Here is a 19,940-nt window from a genome sequence, read left to right as displayed (position 1 = left end):
GGAAGCCCAATAATTGACTTTTTAATTGCTTAAATTTCTTAGTACTAGTATTTGCCCAGTACTATTCTTTTTTTTTTACAATTTTATATTTTGAAATATTTCAAACCTATAGGAAACTTTAAAGAATAGTATAGTGAAAACCCACATACCCTTTACTTATATTCAGCAATCAATAGTTGAATTTTCCCACCAGATCTAAATATTTATTGTCTCTATCCAAAGAAATTTATGTGCATTTTGAATCTTGTCACATGCCTTGTGTTTCAGGGGTACCATGACTGTTCCATGTTTGGTGATTTGCTAGAGGATTTATAAGACTCAAATGAGGTTATATTCATGGCTAAGGTTTATTACAGCAAAGGGTGCAGAGCAAAAGCAGTCAGAAAAAAGATATGCATTGGACAGAATCCAGAGAGATCAGATGCAGGCTTTCAAGTCCTTCCCCATCAAGGGCCATATAAAATGTGCTTTCTCTCTAGCAGAGTACATGTGCAGAATGTCTCCACTCAGGGGAGTTGATTCAAGTCTCAGGGTCCAAGGCATTAATGGAGGTCTGGTTGCATAGGCACATTCTAGTACATGACCATTCATGGCAACTGAAACTCAGGACCCTAACAATTCCTTGTGGGATCATACTTCCCTGACCAGGGATCAAACCCAGGCCCCCGGCAGTGGAAGCAAGGAGTCCTAACCACTGGACTGCCAGGGAATTCCCTCAGCAGTCGTAATGTTTGTGCAAAGCAATTCTGACAAGCTGATAAAGCATGGCCCATTGTTCCAGGTGAATACACAGAATAATCAAAATTAACATAATCTTCCAAGAACCACATGCCCAGGGGTTGGCAATGGTCAGTCATGGTCCAGGCTTCCTTGGACATATGCAAGGAGAGGGCTACCAGACCTACTATATTAACTCCTCACACCATACCTTTGCTTGTGCTGTTCCTGCCATTTGAATTGCTTTTCCCAGGAGCCCAGCTCAAATTCCACATTCTCTCTAGCACCTGCACAAGGCCCCGCCTGGAGCAGGTTCTTCCTAAACAGGGGCTCAGTGAAGGAAACTTGAGTGAAGCCTTCTCAGACCTATTCAACCCAGTGATCTCTTCCTTTCCACTGAATTTTCCATCTATTTTACCGTTAATCATATAATACCTAGGGATATCGCTTATATTATTACATGATATTGTCATTAAAATTTTCGAGTTTATTTTTTCTCTTAACCAGATGTTAAATGATGATGGTGTCTTAGGCCAACTATATATCATATGTATATATGATATATATATACTGCTGTACTTGGAACAGAGTATTGGTTGTAAAATACACTTAAATATTTGTTGATGCTGATTGATCACTGGTTCCAAAAGTACCTTTTTACAATTTAATTTGTAATTAATATATGAATAGTAAGGATTGAATTATGCAGCTTTGGCTAGTACACATGCATGAAAGGAATTTATCCTAGTACTAAGTGACATAAGAAAATTCAAGCCTTCCAGTCTTGTGAAAAAAACAGTTAAAAGGAAAAATAAATGTTTAAAGAATATGTGTTATAGAGAAGAAATGCCTTAGTTGTATTAACTGTTAGAGACAATATTTGTATATCATATGGCATTGATTAAAGACAACAGAGTATAGAACTCTAGAAATAAAAGTAACCTGATAAGTTCCTGTTGATGACCTAAAAAAATTGCTGAGGAAAATGAGACTTTCAGGGGCTTCCCTGGTGGCGCAGTGGTTAAGAATCCGCCTCCCAATGCAGGGGACAAGGGTTCAAGCCCTGGTCCGGGAAGTTCCCACATGCCGCAGAGCAACAAAGCTTGTGCGCCACAACTAGTGAGCCTGTGCTCTAGAGCCCGCGAGGCACAACTACGGATGCCCGTGTGCCTAGAGCCCGGGGTCCAAAACAAGAGAAGCCACCGCAATGAGAAGCCCACACACCGCAACGGAGAGTAGACCCCGCTCGCCGCAACTAGAGAAAGCACGCACGCACGCAGCAAGGAAGACCCAACGCAGCCAAAAATAAATTAATTAAATAAATAAATTAATTAAAAAAAAAAAAAAGAGACTTTCAATCTATCTAATGTGCGGACTTTAGGTTTAGGTGAAAGAAGTCATTGCAACACTGGAGGTCTACTAAATTGGTTTAACTGCTACAAGTAGTGACACCAGACAAGAGAGAACTGTGCATCACATCCATCTACATTGTCAAGTCCTATTGCTGGGCAGTTGCACAAGCCACCAAGAGAGCACTCATAACTAATTAGGATGGTGCTTCTCAAACTTTAGGGTGTACCAGAAGCATGTGGAGGGCTTGTAAAACACAGATTGCTGGCCCAGCTCCCAGAACCTCTTCTGAATCAGCAGGTCTAGGGTAGGGCCAAATAATTTACATTTTAAAGCAGCTCCCAGGTGATGCTAATGCTGCAGGCCCACATACCACACTGAGTATCTAAGTACTGTATCAGTCATGTACATGCAACAGTATGTATTTTCAGTAGCCTCAGTGCAATTCTCAGCAACCAACTAGGTCCTAAATAGCAGAGCTTAGACTTTATCATTCAACCTTTTACCTTTATTTTGGTCTTATTCATCTACATGAGGGCACTGTCTTCCACGTATAAATAGTAATATGGTTTCTGCTACAATGGTACTCCTCTTCACACTATATTCAACAACGGAATTTCATGCCAGAAAGTTGCTAATCATTACATCAAAGTGTTTCTGTTAACACTTGAAGTCACACCTGATACAATTTGTTCATTTTTAATCAACACTGCTATAAATCAATCATAATATAATGGTCAAATATCATACCACAATTTATTGTTGTCTGGAGAGTGTTCTCACAATTCGTTCTCTTTGTTCCTCTTTGAAGTTTCTTCGTGACTGAGAGAAATGGAAAAATAATGATGTCCACATTGCACGCGGTTAGTTTTTGACCTGGCACTTTATGTCTGACAGACAGTATGTGGAGTGAACTATTACCAGCAATCTGTTCATTCTACCCTCCAGTAGGCACAGCAAATAGGTTGTGTTCCAACTAGGCTGTAGGTCTCCTTGAGAGCTAAACAGTACATATGGCATTTGTTGAGTCATTTTATTGTCCATAAGACAGAGAGATATTTATCAGGAGCATCATTCACCTGGAAAGTCCAGGAGCTTCTTACCTACAGAGAGTGATTAAATGTGTAAACAGGCTGTTTATGCTAGTCCCAAATTCAATTAATTACAATGACTAAGGAAATTTATTTTGGTTATGATATTCACTGCTATGGCATATTGGCACTTTTTTTCCAGATCAATGTTAGCCCACATCTGCTTATAAAAACCTTCAGATTTCCATTCTAATGGTATCACTTGGTGGGGGGGGGGGAGTCCCAGAAAGTTCTTATGCCAGCTGTTCTACATGGTCTTTTCTATTGAAAAATAGGAAGTGGATCAAAGTTTTACGTGCTACAAAATCTTAAGACATAGAAAGTTTTAATTTTTCTTGTTTTTCATAACATACATTTTAACACACATAAGCCAAAGAAAAGCAGGGATAGGACAAAAGGGAGGCTGGGGGAGGCATGGCTACTGTAGTTTGGGTCAATTTGGCTCCATCTCTTCTTTTGCTAACTGTCTTCTCCCACCCACAAAGCACAGGGCAAGTGCCCCAGACTTAGAATACCCCAACCTCCCACCAGAGGGATTGTCCAGGGAGCAGGTGACATCATTGGAGATAATCCAAGTCTTTCTCCACCAGGTACTAAAGGGGTCATGCAGCTAGATGGAAGTGAAGCTAGAGGGGCTTGCATGCCTGGTGAAAACTCTTACAGAAATAGAAGAGAATAACGCCAAAACACAGAGGAAGAAACCTGCAAGGAAGAAACACAAAGCTGAGGAAGAGAGAGAGAGAAAGAAAAAGAAAGAATGAGAAGAGCTTTCAATATCCTTTTGAGTCCCTGGGTCCAGAGAGTCTATGGTCAGATCCTTCCCCATTCTCACCAGGACCATGATCCACTAAATTCTGCTCTTTGCTTAAATTAATTTGAGAAGGATTTCTGCCTCTTGGCTAATAGTAAGTTATATTACACTGTATCCATTTCTGAGTCATGGCAACTATTTTAAAAATCAATCTCACTTCCTCCCCTTGGAGAAAAAAAAAACCTGTGGGAAACAAAATTATACTTAAACACTACTAGCTAAAGGTGTCTGATATTTTGTCTGGAATTTGCTTGAAAATACTCTAGTTTGATGTATATGCGTGTGTAAATTAATCTACATCCCAAAAATGATTTAACATTTTTAACAGCCAGATCAGGAGTCCACACGCCAGGCAGAGGTGATCAGTTAGCAGTTGAAGGACCCTAATCAGTAGCCCATCCCTCAAAAGAGGTTTGTACAACACTTTACAAATTGCTATCTAAACCTGCACCATAACAGATTTTTTAAATAGTGAAATGAGCATCATTCAAAATATATTGTACAAGCCACTACGGAGAACAGTATGGAGGTTCCTTAAGAAACTAAAAATAGAGTTACCGTAAGATCCTGCAGTCCCACTCCTAGGCATATATCAGGAGAAAACTATAATTCAAAAAGATACATGCACCCCAATGTTTATTGCAGCACTATTTACAATAGCCTAGACATGGAATCAACCTAAATGTCCATCAGCAGATGAATGGATAAAGAAGATGTGGTATATACATACAATGGAATATTACTTGGCCATAAAAACTGAAATAATGCCATTTGCAGCAACATGGATGGACCTAGAGATTATCATGCTAAGTGAAGTAAGTCAGAAAGAGAAAGACAAATACTATATGATAGCACTTATATGTGGAATCTGAAAAAAATGATACAAATGAACTTATGTACAAAACAGAAATAGACCCATAGACATAGAACACAAACCTGTGATTATCAAGGGTAAAAGGGGGGCAAGGGATAAATTAGGAGTTTGGGATTAACATATACACACTACTATATATAAAATAGATAACCAACAAGGACCTACTGTGTAGCACAGGGAACTCTACTCAATACTTTGTAGTAACCTATAAGGGAAAAGAATCTGAAAAAGAAAAAATATATATATATATATTGCTGTACCCCTGAAACTAACACAACATTGTAAATCAACTAGACTTCAATTTAAAAAAAAGAATTAACAAAAGAAAAAAATTTTTTTAAAAACCCAAAATATATTGTACAGGAACTTCCACTTTGCACAAATGGAGTGTAAGAATCTGGCAGCCCAGAAGCCTAACAGCCTTTGAAATAGCACCGGAAGTCTATAGTTCTAACTTGTCCTTCTTAATACAGAATTCTTTCACTTAAGCAGATTGGAATGTTAGCTCATGCTCCATTAGAATATAGTTGTGTTAGCTTCCAAGTGAATCTTCTGTGCAAGGCAGCTTGTTGAAGTGCCAAGAAGAGAAAGTGTGCACTTCACTGAGTTCAGAGGAATCATTTGTATGAACACCCTATTTGGCCTATTTGCTAATACATGTTTGTATTTGTGGAAAATTTAGGTCTGAGACTAGGTTTCACTGTGATAAGTCATAGTAACAATGCTGTAGGAGAGAAAGCATGGGTCCTACCCATCTCTCATCCCTGGAAGCTACTGCTGTTTTTACTAGAAGAAGCTTAACAGGCAGATTGGTTTAGGTCAGATCTCAACAGTGAGGGAAGCTGAGACATGCCCTCCCATGACTCACATTCTCAAACACTCCCTGCGTTTTCATCCAGTTTGGTTTCTTGGCTCCTGCTTCTAGATTCACATTGCTATGATCTCTTCTTGCTTCTCTGATCCAGTTTAGTTTCTGGGTATTTGTTTTTATGTGTGCTTGTAGCCCACCTCTGTTTTGGGCCTAGGCCAACTTGTGTCCACATTCAAACACTGCACAGATCCGTCCCTCCTACTCCTTGACCTATTTCATTTTGCTTGAAAGAAAATGTTCATTTCTATTTTGAATATGGAAAGCTTTGATCACTATACGTATTACTAGCGATAACCTATCCATAATTCTGCACTTTCACAAAAGGCAGAATTTGTAACAAAAAAGTCTTCAATCTTAATACTATTTGACTATGTAATTTCTTGAGCTTCAGCTGTAAGTATGTGCTCTTGAAGCAGAGACCTTTTTCCTGAGAGGCAGGCTAATTTATTGATATGGTAGTATCTCCTGCCCAGTTCTTAGCTGCTCGCTTTAGGAATTGAAAAGAACAGAAAGGTTATTCCACTCCCATCAGGAAAACTATCTTTGGGCTCTTCTCACCTGTCACAGGATATTCCCAGTGTCTTTGTATTGACCTGAAAAAAATTAAAGATGGAAAAAAAAAATTAAAGATGGGACCAATAAGTAATTAAACTGGAGCTGCCCGCAAGAGAGTGGGAAGGAGGGTTTGATTTGGGCAGACACCTGTGTCTCACTTATACACGTTGTGTAGATGAGGAAATGTCTGTGTGGGGTCCCAGAAGGCAGCTGGATCCTAGGCACTGGCTTGGGAGACTTCCCCAAGCCTGTGGGTACAGAGGGAATGGGTCGCCTGCTTTCAAAGGACCATTCCTGGTTATAGAGCACCTGAAGTGTAACCACAGTGGCTTTCCCTAAATGTTCTAGACTTCCTGATTCTGCCCTCTTCGTTTCCAGAATTGCTCCAAGATTGTGACAATATTTACTGTAAGACTGTATCATGGAGCAAATTCATACCTATCATGAGTAAATGGACAATTAAATAAATCTAGATTAAGCCATTTTTAAGATATTTAAGTCAACAATGACTTCTTGAGGATACTTTCTCTAAATACTATATATATGAGAGGCTGCATCTACATGAAGTAGCTTTTGTCTCCATCAGAGATTTTTAAGCAGCAAGCTTGGTTTCAGCTGAGATATCGACTGCCCTCAGTCCTTGGGGCAGCCGCTCAGAGCCCACGGCTGTTTGTCTTCAGCTGTAAGCAGCTTCTTCTTCTTGCCCCAGTGTGCATAACAAATACTGTATTATCATTTCTTCTTTTTTCTTTTTAATATTTATTTATTTATTTGACTGTGCTGGGTCTTAGTTGCGGTGTGTGGGATCTTTAGTTGCAGCGTGCATGTGGGATCTAGTTCCTTGACCAGGGATCGAACCTGGGCCCTCTGCACTGGGAGCGTGGAATCTTAATTACTGGACCACCAGGGAAGTCCCTGTATTATAATTTCTATATGTGCCATCTGTGTTGAGAGGCATTGGTTCATATGATCTGTAATGATTTAGTACAAGGGGCAATAATGTTTTTAACTCCATCTCTCCTACTGACTAAACAATTTTAAATAGTAGCTACCCGCATTCAAGAGATACTTTATCAGATGGAAGGGCAGAGCCAGAATAAAAGCAGATCTTTACTTTGAGATTCCTGATACAGATAGAGAGGATTTCCGTCAAGAGGGAAGACGGGGAAGGACCACAGACCTCACACTCAACTCATCAGGCACACTCATCTTCCCATCCAATCCATCACTGAATCCTCTAATTTTTATCTCTTAATCAGACTCAAATTCATCCTCTCCACTGTCACTGTTTCAGCTCAGGCAAATGTCATTTTTATGTGTTTGCAGTAACCTCTGTATTAGTCTACGAGGGCTGCCATACAAAACATGTTTAAGCTGGGTGGTTTAAACACCTGAAATTTATTTTCTCACAGACCTGGAGGCTGAAAGTCCCAGATCAAGGAGTGAGCAGGTTTGTTTCTGGTGAGGCCTCTCTTTCTGGCCTGTAGATGATCACCTTCTCACTGTCTTCACATGGCCTCTTCTCTGTGGAGAGAGAGAGAGAGGGAGAGAGAGAGAGAGATCTGGCGTCTCTTCCTGTTCTTTTTTTTTTTAAAACATCTTTATTGGAGTATAATTGCTTTACAATGGTGTGTTAGTTTCTACTGTACAACAAAGTGAATCAGCTATACGTATATATATATCCCCATATCTCCTCCTTCTTGCGTCTCCCTCCCACCCTCCCTATCCCACCCCTCTAGTTGGACACAAAGCACCGAGCTGATCTCCCTGTGCTACGCGGCTGCTTCCCACTAGCTATCTGTTTACATTTGTTAGTGTATATATGTCCATGCCACTCTCTCACTTCATCCCATCTTACCCTTCCCCCTCCCTGTGTCCTCAAGTCCATTCTCTACGTCTGCACACATATATACAATGGAATATTACTCAGCCATATAAAGAAACGAAACTGAGTTATTTGTAGTGAGGTGGATGGACCTAGAGACTGTCATACAGAGTGAAGTAAGTCAGAAAGAGAAAAACAAATACTGTATGTTAATACATATACATGGAATCTAAAAAAAAAAAAAAGGTTCTGAAGAATCTTCCTGTTCTTATAAGGACACCACTCCTAAAAGATTAAAGCCCTACTTTATGACCTCATTTAACCTTAATTCCTTCCCTAAAGACCTTATCTCCAAATTCAGTCACCTTGGGGCTTAGGACTTCAACATATGAATTTGGAAGGGACACGATTCAGTCCATAACAACCTCTATGCTACAGTCCAAGTGATCTTTCCAAAACACAGAGCACCAAATAGAGATAATTTTACTTCTTCCTTTTCTGTTTGGATAACCCCACTCTGACCCCCAGCCCTTTTTTGCCTAATTTCTTTGGCTAGGAATTTCAGTACAATGTTGAATAGAAGTGGCAAGAGTGGGCATCCTTGTCTTGCCCCTGATGTAAGGGAAAAGGCTTCAGTCTTTAACTGAGTATGATATTAGCTGTGGGTTTTTCTTAGATGCTCTTTAGCATGTGGAGGAAGTTCCCTTCTACTTTTAGTTTATTCATTGTTTTTATCATGAAAGTGTGTTGGATTTTGTCAAAGGTTTTTTTCTTTATCAACTGAACTGATCATGTCATTTCTTTGCTTAAAATCTTTCACATTCTGTGTCATTTAGGGTTCTTTGGTGGAGAAACGATTAACACTGATCATCTTAAGGGGGTTTCAGGAGCTTATAGGAAAGAAGCGAGGCTGAAAACGCAACTTGGAATGAAGCAGTTCCCGAAGGTTTCAATAGTAGTGATCCCTGGTTGGTCTTGTTTGGGTGCTTATGCTGTAATGAGTGAACTCTGTCTGCTGCTTCTCTCCTTAAGTCACACTGCTCAAAATACTAAGTCCCTGGTTGCAGGACATTGTGAATGTACTCGATGCCACTGAATTGTGCACTAAAAAATGGTTAAAATGGCAAATTTTACGTTATATATATTTTCCCACAATAAACAAAAAATTTAAAATGATCTGAATGTAGCCAAATACTGAAAAAATTTTCAGGAAGGTGATTTTAGAGCAACGAAGCATAAATATAGCTTTTAATCTTTCTAAGGATTAAATGGCACATGATAATATATGGAATTAAACAAATGTGATCAAGTTAAATAAAATTGATACTGGGCTTCCCTGGTGGCGCAGCGGTTGAGAATCTGCCTGCCAATGCAGAGGACACGGGTTCGAGCCCTGGTCTGGGAAGATCCCACGTGCCGCGGAGCGGCTGGGCCCGTGAGCCACAATTGCTGAGCCTGCGCGTCTGGAGCCTGTGCCCCGCAACGGGAGGGGTCGCGATGGAGAGAGGCCCGCGCACCGCGATGAAGAGTGGCCCCTGCTCGCTGCAACTAGAGAAAGCCCTCGCACACAAACGAAGACCCAACACAGCCAAAAATTAATAAATAAATAAATTAAAAAAGAAAAGAGAGAATAAAAAAACTCCCTTGCTCCCTCATCAGCAAACATTGCCCGTGGGAAACTCCAAAACATTCTTTAAAAAAAAAAAAAAAAAAATTGATACAACTGTGTTTGACTTTGGAGGTAACAAAGAGAGGTCAACAAAAAGTCAGAGAAACACAGAAGGTGACCAGACCTTTACATTTCTTCTTTCCTCCAATGAGGAAAATACTTTTTTTCAGGCCTTGTCAGTTTCAGTACTGGGCTCTGAAAGGACTTTTAGAAAGCATCATTTAATAGCGCAAAGAAATATTTTTATCAAACTAACTTAAATTAGTCTAATGGCTTATATTAGTAATACTAGAAAAAATATTCCTTGATGTTATACCTCTAATATTTGCTTCAGAAAAACCTGGGGACTGGAGGAAATGGAGAAATGTATACAGAGGTCAGATTGGCCATGAACTGATCATTGTTGAGAATGAGTGTGAGTTCATGGAGATACACTGTACTATTCCTTCTATTTTCGTGTATGCTTGAATAAAGTTTATTAAATTCTTTAAAAAAAAGTTCTAGGACAGAGAGTGTAGTTGTTCTAGTTTAGGTCACATACCCACCCCTTGACTCTCCCAGGGAGGTGAGAGGAAAGCTTTTCCTCAGACTTATTGTACAATAATACTATACAGTATTATTGTAATAGTAAAACACTGGAAGCAATCTAAATGTCTCAAAATAGAGTACTGGTTAAGTAAATACATGCACATAATGGAATATTATAAAGCAGTTGAAATGACTGGTTATTTATTCCTTCACACAAAAATAAAATAGGTGGCAAGTTGTCCCCAAAGGGTTATATTAATTCTCACCTTTCCCAGCATTATACCTGTATCTTCAATAACAACAAATATTATCATTTAAGAAAAAGGTGTCAATGGTATCTTGTGTTGTTTTATATATTATTTTCAAAGTGGAAAAATGCTAAATTATATGTTTAAAAGATTATCAATTAGGGAGGAAAGTATACCAGGTGTCATGGTTGAATATCAGTGTTTTTATTTCTTTTAATTCCTGTAATTGGATGTGGCTTAAGTTTTGAATTTTGTTAATTTGGGATAGCTTTTGTCCCTAAAAAGAATTATTCATTGAAGGCCTAATGATATTTTATTTGTTTTTTTTTTCTAACTTAACCCTATATATTTGAGTTATTTAATCCTGATTGTCCATGAACGACAGATTTCTCATTTGTGTGTATTTGTATTCATCTAAATAAGGAATCATAGCTAAAACACAAAATGAGCCTTTAAAATGTTCCAATATTGGGCTTCCCTGGTGGTGCAGTGGTTGAGAATCTGCCTGTTAATGCAGGGGACACGGGTTCAAGCCCTGGTCTGGGAAGATCCCACATGCCACGGAGCAACTGGGCCCGTGAGCCACAATTACTGAGCCTGCGCGTCTGGAGCCTGTGCTCCGCAACAAGAGAGGCCGCGATAGTGAGAGGCCCGCGCACCGTGATGAAGAGTGGCCCCCGCTTGCCGCAACTAGAGAAAGCCCTCGCACAGAAACGAAGACCCAACACAGCCATAAATAAATAAATAAATAAATAAATTTAAAAAAAATAGCATCATGTAATGGCAATTCTATAAATCTGGGTTTAAAAAAAAAGTTCCAATATTTAGGCCCAGTAATTATATTTCTGAAAATAAATGCTAGGGCTATAATCCAAAATGGTTATAACATTGCAAAATTACCTAATAGTAGAGGAAATTTAAGAAAATTATATTATATTTACAAGGTGGTTTACGAACATGGGAAAATGTTAAAATGTTAAATAGGAAAAGCAGTAGATTAAACTTGAATATTTATGACTATGTAAAATAAGCATTTAAAGTACTGCAAAATCTAAAATGCTAACCTAGTTATACTTGAAGCATGAGAGAGAATAGATCATTTTCTTTTTTCTTTCTACTTATCTACATTTTCCAAATTTCTTTTATGGTGAGTATGTGTTACTTTACATTTAGAAAAATTTAAAGGATAAAGACTGTCTCAGTTGAAATGGACAGAAACACAACTCAAATTAATTTAAGCCAAAAAGGGAGAGGAGTTGAAGGGAGGGTGAGAAAGAAGGAAAGAGAAGTTCATGGAAGGACTTGGCTTCAGGCCCACATGGAAATGATATCATCAGGTTTCTCTCTTCTTCCCTCCCCCTAATACCTCAGCTCAGCCTCCTCTGTGTGGTGACCTCATTTTCTTCCATCTTCCAGGTTGCCAGAGAATTAGGTTGCCCACAGCTCTAGGCTTACATCATCTGCATTAGGAATTCCAGTGGAAAGAGATCTCTCTCCCCCAATGTCCACATATCAATTCCAGAGAAGAACTCTTATAGGCCCTGCTTGGGCCACATGCCCACCCCTATACTAATAATGATGTCTGGGGAATGGGGTACTAAGACTGGGTGGGCTGGTGACATATGCCCATATCTGTTCCAGAAGAGAGGATCTGATACTGGAAGAGAGAGATAGCATGACGGCCAGCCAAATTAAGAAAGATATCATGCAGCACAATATGCTGTCACAGTTCACTGTTATCATCCACACTCTTGATTTTCTGAACATGCAATTCCAAAAATGTCCCATACTAAATTTAATGCAAAACCTCCATGTACAGTTCATCTCTCAAAAGACAACCCACATTGTCTTAAAGTTTAGTATCTTTGGGCCATATGCTTTCTTCTTGGTCAGGTGGAAATCGGGTTCCTCCTGGTCCTGCAATGCAAATATCATCTTTTTTTAAAAATTTTATTTATTTTTGGCTGCGTTTATTTATTTTCGTTGCTGCACGTGGGCTTTCTCTAGTTGCGTCGAGCAGGGGCTACTCTTCGTTGTGGTGCCGCAGGCTTCTCCTTGCAGTGGCTTCTCTTGTTGCAGAGCACGGGCTCTAGGCGCACAGGCTTCAGTAGTTGCAGCACGTGGGCTCAGTAGTTGTGGCTTGCGGGCTCTAGAGCGCAGGCTCAGTAGTTGTGGCGCAAGGGCTTAGTTGCTCTACGGCATGTGGGATCTTCCTGGACCAGGGATTGAACCCGTGTCCCCTGCATTGGCAGGCGGATTCTTATCCACTGTGCCACCAGGGAAGTCCCGCAAATATCATCTAAATTGCTTCCCTTGCAGTGAAGTTCTTTAGTGATTCAATCTTGCTGCCCTGAGTCTGCACATGTGAGAAGCAAGTCTCCCTCATCCAGCATGTTCTAGGACAGCACCAGTTCAGCCACCAACTTCCTATTGGCCTCATTATGGAGCCTGGGTATTGCCTTAGGCTTTGAACATTCACAGGCTTGTTTCCAAGTTGGGTTTTTCTGGCAATACAACTCCCGTCAGATCTCAGATGGCTTTTTGCCAATTTACACCTGGGGATTCCATAAACTAGGCACCAATACCAGAAATCTTACCCAGCCCTTGTAGTTTCTGTCTCTTAACAACAGACCTCAGCTTTGCCCATCCTATAGGCTCTCAATTTACTGTATCCCATAATGGTTACCCTGACCCTCGGCTGTAACCCAATGGATAGTGTTTTCCCATGGGCATGATTACTAATTATATTTGGCAGGGAATAGCACAGTTGTTTAAGAAGAAAGGACAAGGGAAACAGGGTTTCCTAATTTTTACCAAGTTTCTGGTGTGATTCCTGCCTCCTCCCTTTGTTATCAATTTTAGATTGGAAATAGATTTCAGCTTTTTCAAATCAGTGAGAAGAATTATTATTTGACCCTCAGTGGTCCTGGATTGCTGGCTCGAGGCAGAAAGGGCCTCCCAGTATGCTGTTGCCTTTCTGCTTTCAGATAAGTGAGTTTGGATTCAAGCTTGTCCCTTCCTCTTTGCTTAGCAGGGTTCTTCCTAGCGTCTCCATGTTTGCATCATCCCAGTTTGTCAGTACATCCAGAAAAATGGGGTACCATGTTTGACTGGGCCTGGGTCATGTGTCCACGTCCAATTTGATGGGGTCTCCTGGAAAAAGGGAAAAGGTGTGGGAATGCTGAGGTAGACTACAAGCTACCTTGTAGCTTTAAAATTCTTTAAAGAATTTAGTATTTCATATAAAAATAATCAAATCTATGGACTTCCCTGGCGGTCCAGCGGTTAGGACTCCACGCTTCCACTGAAGGGGGCACGGGTTCGATGCCTGCTTGGGTAACTGATATCCCGCATGCTGGTGGCACAGGTCAAAAAAAAAAAAAATCTAATCTAAAACTGAAAATATATGAGGAGAAAAGTTTCTTAGGATCACACCCTCATGCTTAAAAATTGCAAGGTGATCTCAAATAGAATGAGAAAGAGCCAGAACCAGAGAACAAGGAAAACAGCAGAAGACTTTGTCACTCCATCTTCACAACATCAGAAATGCAAGAGCCAATCCTATAAATATTCAGTAGCTTCCTTAGCTTTTGTCAACCGGCAGCTTCCAAATTTTTGACAGGTAGAGTCGAAATTTCAAAAGTACTTTTAAAAGGTGCATCAACCAGTGTTCTACCCATCATTCTCATCTACATATATGTTTTGTTTTTATAACACTGTTATTAAAATCTTGTTTCTAGATTTACATTAACATTTAGTGGCCACCTATACTCACAACCTAGAGACTTCCCCTCCTTCTACCAGCTTTGAACCTCACCCAGAAGCTCTCTTTGTTCCAGCCTTTTTGGTTTTGCATCTCGGTTCTCTGTCTTGTTTTCCCAGATAGCCCCAAGTCCAATCCAGATCCCTGGAACTGTGAGCCTGGCCTCTTTATTCATGGAGATAGACTGGAAAATATAACTTCAACACTCTGCTAAAGTTTTTGTTTTAAAAAACTTAAAATTTCAGAGTAATTTTAGACTTACAGAAAAGTTGCAAAGAAATGAGAGTCCCTATATCCTCCATCCAATGTTCCTTAATGTTAACATCTTACCTAGCCAGGGTATATTTGTCAAAACTAGGAAATTAACACTAATACGTTATTATTAAGTAAACTCCAGACTGTATATGTATTTCACCATATATTTTCACTAAGGTTCTTTTCTATTCCAGGATCCAATCCAGGATAGCACACTGAATTTAATCTGCTAAATTTTAAAACAAATTATTTTCCAAGTCATTTCCAATTAAGCTGTGACAGTTATGAAGAATTTGGCATTTTAATATTTAAGATAAACAATTCATTAGCAAAAACAACACAAGTTGTCAAGATGTCATTAGTTCTGTGATTATGAGCTCCTCTGGGGAGGAGTCTCTATTATTTGTTTGGCACATTTTATCTATATATAGTTTCATACATTCTCTACAGCAGGGGTCGCCAACCCCTGGGCCGTGGACTGGTACAGGGCCGCAGCCTGTTAGGAACTAGGCCGCACAGCAGGAGGTGAGCGGCCGGGGAGCCGCTCCCCATGGCTTGCATTACTGCCTGAACCAACTCCCCATGCCCCTCCTTTCGTGGAAAAATTGTCTTCCACGAAACCAGTCCCTGGTGCCGAAAAGTTTGGGGACCCCTGTTCTATAGGATGTAGTTTTCACAGCAGTAAAAGGTAAGAGAAGTACAAGAAAATTCAAAGCATTCTAACTTTTAGGGGAAAACAGTTTCATTCTTCCTAATGTAATTAGTAGAGTTAGAATTTTATTCCAGTGACGTGCTGTAAAGGTAGTGGGAGTATAATTTATGAAAACATTACAGGTCTGACGCAATCATCACAGTCTAAGCCACAGAAACCACAAAAGACCACAGGACCAGATTCTTGTCCAGTCAACTTCTCCAGGGGGACGAACACTTGCCAACAAAACCCAAAAGTTCTCTTTAAGAAAAGAAAGCTCTCTCTAGGAGTAATATCTGGAGTAATTTGGGGGAAACTGAAAGTTACTTGCTTTCCCACCCCCTGCACCCCATGGCTTGCAGGATCTTAATTCTCCTACCAGGGCTTGAACCCATGCCCCCTTCAATGGAAGCGCAGAGTCCTAGCCACTGGACCGCCAGGGAATTCCCTGCATTTTTACATAAAGCTGTTTTCAGACCTATTGAGGCTATCTTGATATAGGGCCTATTTTTTAAAATTACATATATTTCATTTTAAGAGAACAATATTGTGGGTATTATAACAAAAGAGGTATAAAGAAGTCTACTTGAAGTAAGTTCAAGGACTTATCTAATCCAAGAGAAATACAGAACTTTGCTAAGTATTATTCCATCTTATTCCTACCACAATTAATAGTTATCTTCAGGTGCTGTCATCAATTACAGGATGACATGTAAAATTCCTGTAGAAGTCTCTCTCTTTCCCCATCCCAGAAAAAAATTGAAGACATCTAAGTGAAGACACATGAGAAAAGTAACAAGAAACAACAAAATATTTTGCCAAGCATTATCCTATAAATAAAGAAGGCCAATAAAGATATTATGTATTCAGATTTTCACTTAGCAGTTTGTTTTCTGGAGAAATAAGGAGTATAGTAATTTACCTAATTAAAAAAAAAGAAAAACTTTAAAAAAAGGAAAAATGAATATTTACATAGTGCCTTTTTGCTTTCTAATCACTTGCTCATCCATGATATATTGAATAGTTAACTGATGACTTTATATTTTAGGCACAGCTGCCATGGATGCTGGCACAAAATATAGAATGTCTAATTGTCCTCTGATGCCACTTCACATGTAACCTCCTCCATGAAGTCTTCTGATTGCTCCCAGCCCCTGCATTTGCATCAAGGAAGAATTTGCATTCTTTCCTCTGTGCTCCCAAGATACATGACCACTTTTACATAACTCTATGATAGCACTTCTTGCATTGTCACCTCTTTTAGGGACAGCCTCTTATTCAACTTTTTATCGTCACAGGTAAGTGGCAGTGTTATAGGCTGAATTGTGTCCCCGTCAAATGCATATGTTGAAGCCCTAATCCCCTGTACCTCAGAATGTGACTGTATTTGGAAATGGGAGTCTTTAAAGAGGTGATTGAGCTAGAATGAGGCCATTGGGGTGGGCCCTAATCCAATCTGACTGGTATCCTCATAGGAAGAAAAAGTATGGAGACACCAAAGAGACACCAGAGACGAGCATGCACAGAAGACCACATGAGGACACAGTAGGAAGGCCGCCATCTGTAAGACAAGCAGAAAGGCCTGAGAAGAAACCAAATCTGCTGACATCTTGATCTTGGACTTCTATCCTCCAAAACCATGAGGAAATTAATTTCTGCTTAAGCCATTCAGTCGGTAGTATTTAGTTACAGTAGCCTTAGCAAACTAATACAGATAGTCACAGGTAAATGATATACAGTAAGTGCTTAAAAATAGTAGCTATTATGTGTAATCTGCAGTTATTATATATATATATATATATATATATATATATATATACACCCTCTTGTATATAGATTTTGCATATGCTTAGCAAGTTTTAGGAATTTATGTGCATTCATGTCTGTTTTGTGGTTGTCTTTAGGTTCTATGGGTGTTTCTTTGTGTGTTAGGCAGTTGAGTGGATTATTTTTTAAAGGTTTGCTTGCAAGAAATTTTGAAAGGATTCTTACCCATTACAAAGACTTCTATCATGGATAAAATTGATTCCCTGAGGTAAATAATTTTGTTCTACAATTCAGTTGTGCAAACATTTTATTCAGATAAAGGGCATAGAAATTTTCAGGATTCAAATTAATTCAGGAGATAAGTAGCTCTGGATTTAATTTAATTTTTCAATTATTTTTTCATAAATCTTTATTAATGTTTTCATAATTCATTTAATTTTATCATAAGAAAAACACAGATTGGGGAAATAAAGAGTTGATAATTTTTGATAAAACCATGAGGGCAAAAATTCTTAGAAAAATCTTATTCATAAAATTTCATGTCTTGTCTGTATGATTTGTGGACCAAAGAAAAAAATGTAAATGCAATCATCCCATTCTGTGTTCTCAACACTGCAAGGGCTTCGACTCAACATTTACCTTGTCATGAGGGCCATGAATGATCTGGCTCCAAACTACCTGTTCTAACTTTCTACCTTGTTCCCCTTTCTTTCTGTTCTTTAGGCTCAGAAGCAGCCCTGTGGATTCTGAAACAAGCTGAACTAATTCTATTTGTCAGAAAGACTGCTTTTCCTGAGAGTCACATGACTTACTCTTCCCCTTCATTCTAATCTCTACTTCAAAGTCAGGGGATGAGGGAGGTCTTCCCTGTTCATCCAGCTGAAGAGCATGCCCTGTCATTCTCTATCTCCTTAACTTTTTTTTTTCCTGGAGCATCTATTAATACCTGGGCATTATGTCTTTGTTTATCTGCCTTTTTTTAAAAACATCTTTATTGGAGTATAACTGCTTTACAATGGTGTGTTAGTTTCTGCTGTATAACAAAGTGATTCAGCTCTATGTATACATACATCCCCATATCCCCTCCCTCTTGCGTCTCCCTCCCACCATCCCTATCCCACCCCTCTAAGTGGACACAAAGCACCGAGCTGATCTCCCTGTGCTGTGCGGCTGGTTCCCACCAGCTATCTATTTTACATTCGGTACTGTATATGTGTCAATGCCACTCTCTCACTTCGTCCCAGCTTACCCTTCTCCCTCCCCGTGTCTTCAAGTCCATTCTCTACGTCTGCGTCTTTATTCGTGTCCTGCATGTAGGTTCTTAAGAACCTTTTTTTTTTTTTTTAGATTCCATATATATGTGTTAGCATACGGTATTTGTTTTTCTCTTTCTGACTTACTTCACTCTGTGTGACAGACTCTAGGTCCATCCACCTAACTACAAATAACTCAATTTCGTTTCTATTTATGGCTGAGTGATATTCCATTGTACGTATCTGCCACATCTTCTTGATCCATTCATCTGTTGATGGACACTTAGGTTGCTTCCATGTCCTGGCTATTGTAAATAGTGCTGCAATGAACATTGTGGTACATGACTCTTTTTGAATTCTGTTTTTCTCAGGGTATATGCCCAGCAGTGGGATTGTTGGGTCGTATGGTAGTTCTATTTTTAGTTTTTTAAGGACCCTCCATACTGTTCTCCATAGTGGCTGTATGAATTTACATTCCCACCAACAGTGCAAGAGGGTTCCCTTTCTCCACACCCTCTCCAGCATTTATTGTTTGTACATTTTTTGTTGATGACCATTCTGACTGGTGTGAGGTGACACCTCACTGTAGTTTTGATTTGCATTTCTCTAATGATTAGTGATGTTCAGCATCCTTTCATGTGTTTGCTGGCAATCTGTATATCTTCTCTGGAGAAATGTTGATTTAGGTCTTCTGCCCATTTTTGGATTGGGTTGTTTGTTTTTTTGCTATTGAGCTGCATGACCTGCTTGTATATTTTGGAGATTAATCCTCTGTCAGTTGCTTAGTTTGCAAATATTTCCTCCCATTTTGAGGGTTGTCTTTTCGTCTTGTCTATAGTTTCCTTTGCTGTGCAAAAGCTTTTAAGCTTCACTAGGTCCCATTTGTTTATTTTTGTTTTTATTTTCATTCCTCTAGGAGGTGGGTCAAAAAGGATCTTGCTGTGATTTATGTCATATAGTGTTCTGCTTATGTTTTCCTCTAAGGGTTTTATAGTGTCCAGTCTTACATTTAGGTCTTTAATCCATTTTGAGTTTATTTTTGTGTATGGTGTTAAGGAGTGTTCTCATTTCATTCTTTTACATGTAGCTGTCCAGTTTTCCCAGTACCACTAATTGAAGGGCTGTCTTTTCTCCATTGTATGTTCTTGCCTCCTTTATAAAAGATAAGGTGACCATATGTGCATGGGTTTATCTCTGGGCTTTCTCTCCTGTTCCATTGATCTATATTTCTGTTTTTGTGCCAGTACCATACTGTCTTGATTACTGTAGCTTTGTAGTATAGTCTGGAGTCAGGGAGCCTGATTCCCCCAGTTCCGTTTTTCTTTCTCAAGACTGCTTTGGCTATTGGGGTTCTTTTGTGTTTCCATATAAATTGTGAAATTTTTTGTTCTAGTTCTGTGAAAAATGCCACTGGTAGCTTGATAGGGATTGCACTGAATTTGTAGATTGCTTTGGGTAGTATAGTAATTTTCACAATGTTGATTCATCCAATCAAAGAACATGGTACATCTCTCCATCTGTTTGTATCATCTTTAATTTCTTTCATCAGTGTCTTACAGTTTTCTGCATACCGGTCTTTTGTCTCCTTAGGTAGGTTTATTCCTAGGTATTTTATTCTTTTTGTTGCAGTGATAAATGGGAGTGTTTCCTTAATTTCTCTTTCAGATTTTTC

The 19,940-nt window shown here is 39.3% G+C and overlaps 1 long non-coding RNA gene across 1 annotated transcript in view; it reads right to left on the bottom strand.

Moving 5' to 3' along the window:
• Positions 1 to 7,648: 7,648 nt before the first annotated feature.
• LOC130709415 (uncharacterized) overlaps positions 7,649 to 19,940 on the bottom strand; it is a 42,870-nt gene continuing 30,578 nt past the window's right edge. Inside the window, exon 3 of the long non-coding RNA XR_009009955.1 lies at positions 7,649 to 7,793. This is a non-coding gene — a long non-coding RNA (uncharacterized LOC130709415). The remainder of the gene's footprint in view (positions 7,794 to 19,940) is intronic.

The sequence above is a fragment of the Balaenoptera acutorostrata genome, chromosome 12 (genome assembly GCF_949987535.1).
Source record: "Balaenoptera acutorostrata chromosome 12, mBalAcu1.1, whole genome shotgun sequence".
Lineage (NCBI taxonomy): Eukaryota > Metazoa > Chordata > Mammalia > Artiodactyla > Balaenopteridae > Balaenoptera > Balaenoptera acutorostrata.
The sequence above is the reverse complement of the archived record's forward strand: the minus strand, read 5'-3'. Positions and strand labels throughout refer to the sequence as shown.